Source organism: Arachis hypogaea, chromosome 1 (genome assembly GCF_003086295.3).
Source record: "Arachis hypogaea cultivar Tifrunner chromosome 1, arahy.Tifrunner.gnm2.J5K5, whole genome shotgun sequence".
Classification (NCBI taxonomy): Eukaryota; Viridiplantae; Streptophyta; class Magnoliopsida; order Fabales; family Fabaceae; genus Arachis; species Arachis hypogaea.
The window spans coordinates 48,394,639-48,403,207 of NC_092036.1; the positions used below are offsets into that span (position 1 = coordinate 48,394,639).

The 8,569-nt window shown below is 41.8% G+C and overlaps 1 non-coding gene across 1 annotated transcript; it reads left to right on the forward strand.

The window, feature by feature from the left end:
- The first annotated feature begins 4,680 nt into the window (after positions 1-4,680).
- Positions 4,681-4,788, forward strand: LOC112713259 (small nucleolar RNA R71). The gene has a single exon (XR_003158237.1). It is a non-coding gene; the product is annotated as a small nucleolar RNA R71 (small nucleolar RNA).
- Positions 4,789-8,569: the final 3,781 nt, after the last annotated feature.

Here is an 8,569-nt window from a genome sequence, read left to right on the forward strand (position 1 = left end):
ATAGTAATGTCTTGAAAAGTGAATTTTAACTAAAAACTAATAAAAATATAATAAAACTAACTAAAATATACTAAAAACATACTAAAAACAATGCCAAAAAGCGTATAAATTATCCGCTCATCACAACACCAAACTTAAATTGTTGCTTGTCCCCAAGCAACTGAAGATCAAATAAGATAAAAAGAAGAGAATATGCAATGAATTCCAAAAACATCTATGAAGATCAGTATTAATTAGATGAGCGGGGCTTTTAGCTTTTTGCCTCTGAACAGTTTTGGCATCTCACTTTATCCTTTGAAATTCAGAATGATGGGCTTCTATAGAAAATCAGAATCCAGATAGTGTTATTGATTCTCCTAGTTAAGTATGATGATTCTTGAACATAGCTACTTTATGAGTCTTGGCTGTGGCCCAAAGCACTCTGTCTTCCAGTATTACCACCGGATACATACATGCCACAGACACATAACTGGGTAAACCTTTTCAGATTGTGACTCAGCTTTGCTAGAGTCCCCAATTAGAGGTGTCCAGGGTTCTTAAGCACACTCTTTTTGCCTTGGATCACAACTTTATTATTTCTTTTTCTTTTTTTCTCTTTTTTTTTCATGTACTCTCTCTTTTTTTTTTTGAATTCACTGCTTTTTCTTGCTTCAAGAATCATTTTTATGATTTTTCAGATCCTCAGTAACATGTCTCCTTTTTCATCATTCTTTCAAGAGCCCACATTCATGAACAACAAATTCAAAAGACATATGCACTGTTCAAGCATACATTCAGAAGTCAAAGTATTGCCACCACATCAAAATAATTAATCTGCTATAAAATTCAAAATTCATGCAATTCTTCTCTTTATCAATTAAGAACATTTTTCATTTAAGAAAGGTGATGGATTCATAGGACATTTATAACTTTAAGGCATAGACACTAAGACACTAATGATCATGAGACACAAACATAGATGATGAACATAAGCATAAAAATTCGAAAAACAGGAATTTAAAGAACAAGGAGATTAAAGAACGGGTCCACCTTAGTGATGGTGGCTTGTTCTTCCTCTTGAAGATCTTATGGAGTGCTTGAGCTCCTCAATGTCTCTTCCTTGCCTTTGTTGTTCCTCTCTCATGACTCTTTGATCTTCTCTAATTTCATGGAGGAGGATTGAATGTTCTTGGTGCTCCAGCCTTAGTTGTCCCATGTTGGAACTCAATTCTCCTAGGGAGGTGTTGATTTGCTCCCAATAGTTTTGTGGAGGAGAGTGCATCCCTTGAAGCATCTCAGGGATTTCATGATGAGTGGGATCTCTTGTTTGCTCCATCCTTTTATTAGTGATGGGCTTGTACTCATCAATGAGGGTGTCTCCTTCTATGTCAATTCCGACTGAATAACAGAGGTGACAAATGAGATAAGGGAAGGCTAATCTTGCCAAGGTAGAGGACTTGTCTGCCACCTTATAAAGTTCTTGGGATATAACCTCATGAACTTCTACTTCCTCTCCAATCATGATGCTATGAATCATGATGGCTCGGTCTATAGTAACTTCGGACCGGTTGCTAGTGGGAATGATTGAGCGTTGGATAAACTCCAACCATCCCCCTAGCCGTGGGCTTGAGGTCATGCCTTCTCAGTTGAACCGGCTTCCCTCTTGAATCTCTCTTCCATTGAGCACCCTCTTCACAAATGTCTATGAGGACTTGGTCCAACCTTTGATCAAAGTTGACCCTTCTAGTGTAAGGGTGTTCATCTCCTTGCATCATGGGCAAATTGAATGCCAACCTTACATTTTCCGGACTAAAATCTAAGTATTTCCCCCGAACCATTGTAAGCCAATTCTTTGGGTCCGGGTTCACACTTTGATCATGGTTCTTGGTGATCCATGCATTGGCATAGAACTCTTGAGCCATTAAGATTCCGACTTGTTGAATGGGGTTGGTAAGAACTTCCCAATCTCTTCTTCGGATCTCATGTCGGATCTCCGGATATTCACTCTTTTTGAGTTTGAAAGGGACCTCGGGGATCACTTTCTTCATGGCCACAACTTCATAGAAGTGGTCTTGATGCACCCTTGAGATGAATCTCTCCATCTCCCATGACTCGGAGGTGGAAGCTTTTGCCTTCCCTTTCCTCTTTCTAGAGGTTTCTCCGGCCTTAGATGCCATAAATGGTTATGGAAAAACAAAAAGCAATGCTTTTACCACACCAAACTTAGAAGGGTTGCTCGTCCTCGAGCAAAAGAAGAAAGAAGAGAGTAGAAGGAAAAGAAATAGAGGAGATGGAAGTGGCTTTGTGGTTCGGCCAAGGGGGAGAAGTAGTGTTTTGGTTGTGTGAAAATGAAGGAGTGAAGATGGGTTTATATAGGGGTGGAGAGAGGGGTAGGGTTCGGTCATGTGAGGGTGGGTTGGGAGGGAAAGTGGTTTGAATTTGAATGGTGAGGTAGGTGGGGATCCTGTGGGGTCCACAGATCCTGAGGTGTCAAGGAAAATTCATCCCTGCACCAAGTGGCGAGCAAAAATGCTCCTTCTGCCAATCCTGGCGTTAAACGCCGAGCTGGTGCCCATTTCTGGCATTTAACGCCAGCTTCTTGCCCTTTCCTGGTGTTTAACGCCAGTTTGGTGCCCCTTTTCTGGCGTTAAACGCCCAGAATGGTGCCAGACTGGGCGTTAAACGCCCATTTGCTGCCCTTACTGGCGTTTAAACGCCAGCAGGTTTTCCTCCAGGGTGTGCTGTTTTTCTTTCTATTTTTTATTCTGTTTTTTCTTTTTCAATTGATTTTGTGACTTCCCATGATCATCAACCTACAAAAAACATAAAATAACAAAGAAAATATAGATAAATATAACATTGGGTTGCCTCCCAACAAGCGCTTCTTTAATGTCAGTAGCTTGACAGTGGGCTTTCATGGAGCCTCACAGGTACTCAGAGCAATGTTGGAACCTCCCAACACCAAACTTAGAGTTTGACCATGGGGGTTCAACACCAAACTTAGAAGTTGGTTGTGGCCTCCCAACACCAAACTTAGAGTTTGACTGTGGGGGCTCTGTTTGACTCTGTTTTGAGAGAAGCTCTTCATGCTTCCTCTCCATGGTTACAGAGGGATATCCTTGAGCCTTAAACACAAAGGATTCTTCATTCACTTGAATGATCAATTCTCCTCTGTCAACATTAATCACAGCCTTTGCTGTGGCTAGGAAGGGTCTGCCAAGGATGATGGATTCATCCATACACTTCCCAGTCTCTAAGACTATGAAATGATAGTGACTGGCATTTTTTTAGTTATGCATTACACATCTCATGTGGATCTAGCTTTCAACAGCGTAGAACACGTTATGAGAGATGTTGAAGGCGCAACAGGGATGTAATGGTCTTCAACTTTTACCAGAACATCCTCTACAAGTCCATAAGCTTGTTTTCTTGAATTGTCTGCCATCTCTAGTGAGATTCTTGCAGCTTGTACCTCAAAGATCCCTAGCTTCTCCATTACAGAGAGAGGCATGAGGTTTATGCTTGACCCTAGGTCACACAGAGCCTTCTTGAAGGTCATGGTGCCTATTGTACAAGGTATTGAGAACTTCCCAAGGTCCTGTCTCTTTTGAGGTAGTTTATACCTAGACAAGTCAGTCAGTTCTTTGGTGAGCAAAGGGGGTTCCTCCTCCCAAGTCTCATTACCAAATAACTTGTCATCATGATTGCTCCAAGGTACTTAGCAACTTGCTCTTCAGTGACATCTTTGTCCTCTTCAGAGGAAGAATACTCATCAGAGCTCATGAATGGTAGAAGTAAATTCAATGGAATCTCTATGGTCTCAGTGTGAGCCTCAGATTCCCATGGTTCCTCATTAGGGAACTCATTGGAGGCCAGTGGACGTCCATTGAGGTCTTCCTCAGTGGCGCTCACTGCCTCTTTCTCCTCTCTACGTTCGGCCATGTTGATGGCCTTACACTCTCCTTTTGGATTCTCTTCTGTATTGCTTGGAAGAGTACTAGGAGGGAGTTCAGTAACTTTCTTACTCAGCTGACCCACTTGTGCCTCCAAGTTTCTAATGGAGGACCTTGTTTCAGTCATGAAACTTTGAGTGGTTTTGATTAGATCAGAGACCATGGTTGCTAAGTCAGAATGGCTCTGCTTAGAATTCTCTGTCTGTTGCTGAGAAGATGATGGAAAAGGCTTGCCATTGCTAAACCTGTTTCTTCCACCATTATTGTTATTGAAACCTTGTTGAAGTCTCTGTTGATCCTTCCATGAGAGATTTGGATGATTTCTCCATGAAGTATTATAGGTGTTTCCATAGGGTTCTCCCATGTAATTCACCTCTTCCATTAAAAGGTTCTCATGATCATAAGCTTCTTCCTTAGATGAAGCATCCTTAGAACTGCCTGGTGTAGCTTGCATTCCAGACAGACTTTGAAAAATCATATTGACCTGCTGAGTCAATATTTTGTTCTGAGCCAGTATGGCATTCAGAGTATCAATCTCAAGAACTCCTTTCTTCTGATTCGTCCCATTGTTCACAGGATTCCTTTCATAAGTGTACATGAATTGGTTATTTGCAACCATTTCAATGAGTTCTTGAGCTTCTGCAGGCGTCTTCTTCAGATGAAGAGATCCTCCAGCAGAGCTATCCAATGACATCTTGGACAGTTCAGACAGACCATCATAGAAGATACCTATGATGCTCCATTCAGAAAGCATATCAGAGGGACACTTTTTGATCAATTGTTTATATCTTTCCCAAGCTTCATAGTGGGATTCACCTTCCTTCTGTCTAAAGGTTTGGACTTCCACTCTAAGCTTACTCAATTTTTGAGGTGGAAAGAACTTTGCCAAGAAGGCATTGACTAGCTTTTCCCAAGAGTTCAGGCTTTCTTTAGGTTGTGAGTCCAACCATATTCTAGCTCTGTCTCTTACAGCAAAAGGGAATAGTATAAGTCTGTAGACCTCAGGGTCAACCCCATTGGTCTTAACAGTGTCACAGATTTGCAAGAATTCAGCTAAAAACTGATGAGGATCTTCCAATGGAAGTCCATGGAACTTGCAATTCTGTTGCATTAGAGAAACTAATTGAGGCTTAAGCTCAAAGTTATTTGCTCCAATGGCAGGGATAGATATGCTTCTCCCATAGAAGTCGGGAGTAGGTGTAGTAAAGTCACCCAGCACCTTCCTTGCAGTGTTGGCATTGTTGTTGTTTTTGGCTGCTATGTCTTCTTCTTGTTTGAAGATTTCTGTTAGGTCCTCTACAGAGAGTAGTGCTTTAGCTTCTCTTAGCTTTCGCTTCAAGGTCCTTTCAGGTTCAGGGTCAGCCTCAACAAGAATGCTTTTGTCTTTGCTCCTGCTCATATGAAAGAGAAGAGAACAAGAAAATATGGAATCCTCTATGTCACAGTATAGAGATTCCTTAAGGTGTCAGAGGAAAAGAAAAATAGAAGGAAGAGGTAGAAGAATTCGAACTTAAAAAGATAGAGTTTGAATTGTACATGTTAGTACATAAATAGAAGGATGTGAGAAGAGGGGAAGAAATTTTTGAAAATAAATTTAAAAAGATTTTAAAAACATTTTGAAAATTTGAAGAATGATTTTCAAAAAATATGATTGGGAAAGAGATAAAGTGTTTTTTTTTTTTTTTTGAAAAAGATTTTCAAATTAGAAATCAAAAAGATATGATTGAAAACTTTTTTTGAAAAAGATGTGATTAAAAAGATATGATTGAAAATATATAGTTTCATCTTCTGGTTACCTCTTTGGGGCCGAAGCCAATGATCACCATTATTACTTATGTATTTTCAACGGTGGAGTTTCTACACACCATAGATTAAGGTGTGGAGCTCTGCTGTACCTCGAGTATTAATGCAATTACTATTGTTCTTCTATTCAATTCAGCTTATTCTTGTTCTAAGATATCACTTGTTCCTCAACTTGATGAATGTGATGATCCGTGACACTCATCATCATTCTCACCTATGAACGTGTGCCTGACAACCACCTCCGTTCTACCTTAGATTGAGTGGATATCTCTTGGATCCCTTAATCGGAATTTTCGTGGTATAAACTAGAATTGATGGCGGCATTCAAGAGAATCCGGAAGGTCTAAACCTTGTCTGTGGTATTCTGAGTAGGATTCGAGGATTGAATGACTGTGACGAGCTTCAAACTCTTGAAGGCTGGGCGTTAGTGACAGACGCAAAAGAATCACTGGATTCTATTCCAACCTGATTGAGAACCGACAGATGATTAGCCGTGCTGTGACAGAGCACGTTGAACATTTTCACTGAGAGGACGGGACTGTAGCCATTGACAACGGTGATGCCCAGCATACAGCTTGCCATGGAAAGGAGTAAGAAGGATTGGATGAAGACAGTAGGAAAGCAGAGAGACAGAAGGGACAAAGCATCTCCATACGCTTATCTGAAATTCTCACCAATGAATTACATAAGTATCTCTATCCTTATTTTATGTTTTATGTTATCCTCCATAACCATTTAAATCTGCCTGACTAAGATTTACAAGATGACCATAGCTTGCTTCATACCAACAATCTCCGTGGGATCGACCCTTACTCGCGTAAGGTTTATTACTTGGAGGACCCAGTGCACTTGCTGGTTAGTTGTGCGAAGTTGTGATAAAGAGTTGAGATTGCAATTGAGCGTACCATGTTGATGGCGCCATTGATGATCACAATTTCGTGCACCACTTCGCTGCATTACCTTTCGATTGTATCTTAAGGTCATCCGGTGTTTTAGTGCTTCTTCTCTGATCCGAGCTCTTTCTCGGACTTCTGAGAGTAGATCGAGCTCTTCCCTTTGAAGTTGGGAGTTAGCTTCTTCGCTGTAGAGAATCGTTCTGGGAGATCCTTCTTCCACTTCTACCGGTATCATTGCCTCCATTCCATAGGCCAATCGGAAGGGTGATTCCTTTGTGGTGGAGTGTGGAGTTGTCCGATATGCCCATAGGACTTGTGGGAGCTCTCGGCCCAGGCTCCCTTTGCATTATGCAGCCTCCGTTTTAACCCGGCTAGTATGACTTTATTGGCAGCTTCTCCTTGTCCGTTAGCCTGTAGGTGTTTTACGGATGAGAATTGGTGCTTTAGCTTTAGGTCAGCTACCAGCTTTCTAAAGCTAGCATCTGTGAATTGGGTGCCATTGTCTGTCGTAATGGAGTAAGGAACCCCAAACCTTATGATAATGTTCCTATTTAGGAATTTTCGACTTCTTTCGACAGTGGCATTGGCTAGGGGATCTGCCTCTATCCATTTTGTGAAATAATCTACCCCTACAATGAGGAACTTAACCTGTCCTGACCCCTGGGGGAAGGGCCCGAGAAGGTCGAGTCCCCAGTTTGCAAATGGCCAAGGTGATGTCATGCTGATGAGTTCCTCTGGTGGGGCGACATAGAAGTTGGCATGTTTCTGACATGGTGGACACGTCTTAACGTACTCAGTGGCATTTTTTTTTTGCAAAGTCAGCCAAAAAAATCCAGCTCGGAGTACTTTTTTGGTAAGGGCTCGTACTCCGAGATGGTTCCCACAGGTGCCACTGTGTATCTCTTCCAAGACCTCTTTTGTGTTAGAGGTCGATACACATTTTAGTAGAGGTGTCGAAATTCCTCTCTTATATAGAATGTCGTTTATGATGGTGTAATACTGTGCCTCCTGCTTTAACCTCTTTGCCTCCTTCTTATCTGTAGGGAGTATCTCTGATTTGAGGTAGTTGATTATGGGAGTCATCCATCCTTGAACTTGTCCTGATATGGCTAAGATTTTTTCTTCTTCTGAGATTGACGAGTTCTGCAGTACTTCCTGGATGAGGCTCCTATTATTGCCCCTGGTTTGGTGCTGGCTAATTTTGAGAGTGTGTCAGCTCGAGCATTATGTTCCCGAGGTATATGTTGGATCTCATATTCCTGGAATTGCCCGAGTTGTGCTCTGGTTTTGTACAGTCTTTCATAGCAGGATCTTTGGCTTGGTAGGTCCCTGCTATTTGCGAGGTGACAACCTGTGACTCGCTAAAGATGACAAGTTTTTGGGCTCTGACTTCTTTAGCCAGCTTCAAACCAGCCAATAGTGCCTCATACTCCGCCTAGTTATTGGAAGCAGGGAACTCAAACTTTAGTGAGAGTTCGATTTGGGTTCCCTGATTACTTTCTATTATCACGCCCGCTTCGCTTCTAGTTATTTGAAGAGCCGTCCACGTAAAGATTCCACTTTGTAGGGATTTCTGGGGTGTCAGTATACTCTGCAATGAAGTCGGCCAGATACTGTAATTTGATCGTTGTCTGAGCTTCATATTGGAAGTCGAATTCGGACAACTCGACTGCCCACTGTAGGATTTTCCCTGCTAAATCTGTTTTCTGCAGAATGCCTTTTATGGACTGGTTGGTCCGAACCTTGATGGTGTGAGCCTAAAAGTATGGACGAAGTCGTAGAGAGGTTAATATGAGAGCGTAGGCGAACTTCTCTATCTTTTGATAGTTCTGTTCGTACCCTTGTAGCGCTTTCCTGATGAAGTATATAGGTTGTTGTCCACTGTCTTCCTCTTTGACTAGTGCCGAAGCTACTGCCCGACTTCCTACTGCTAGGTAT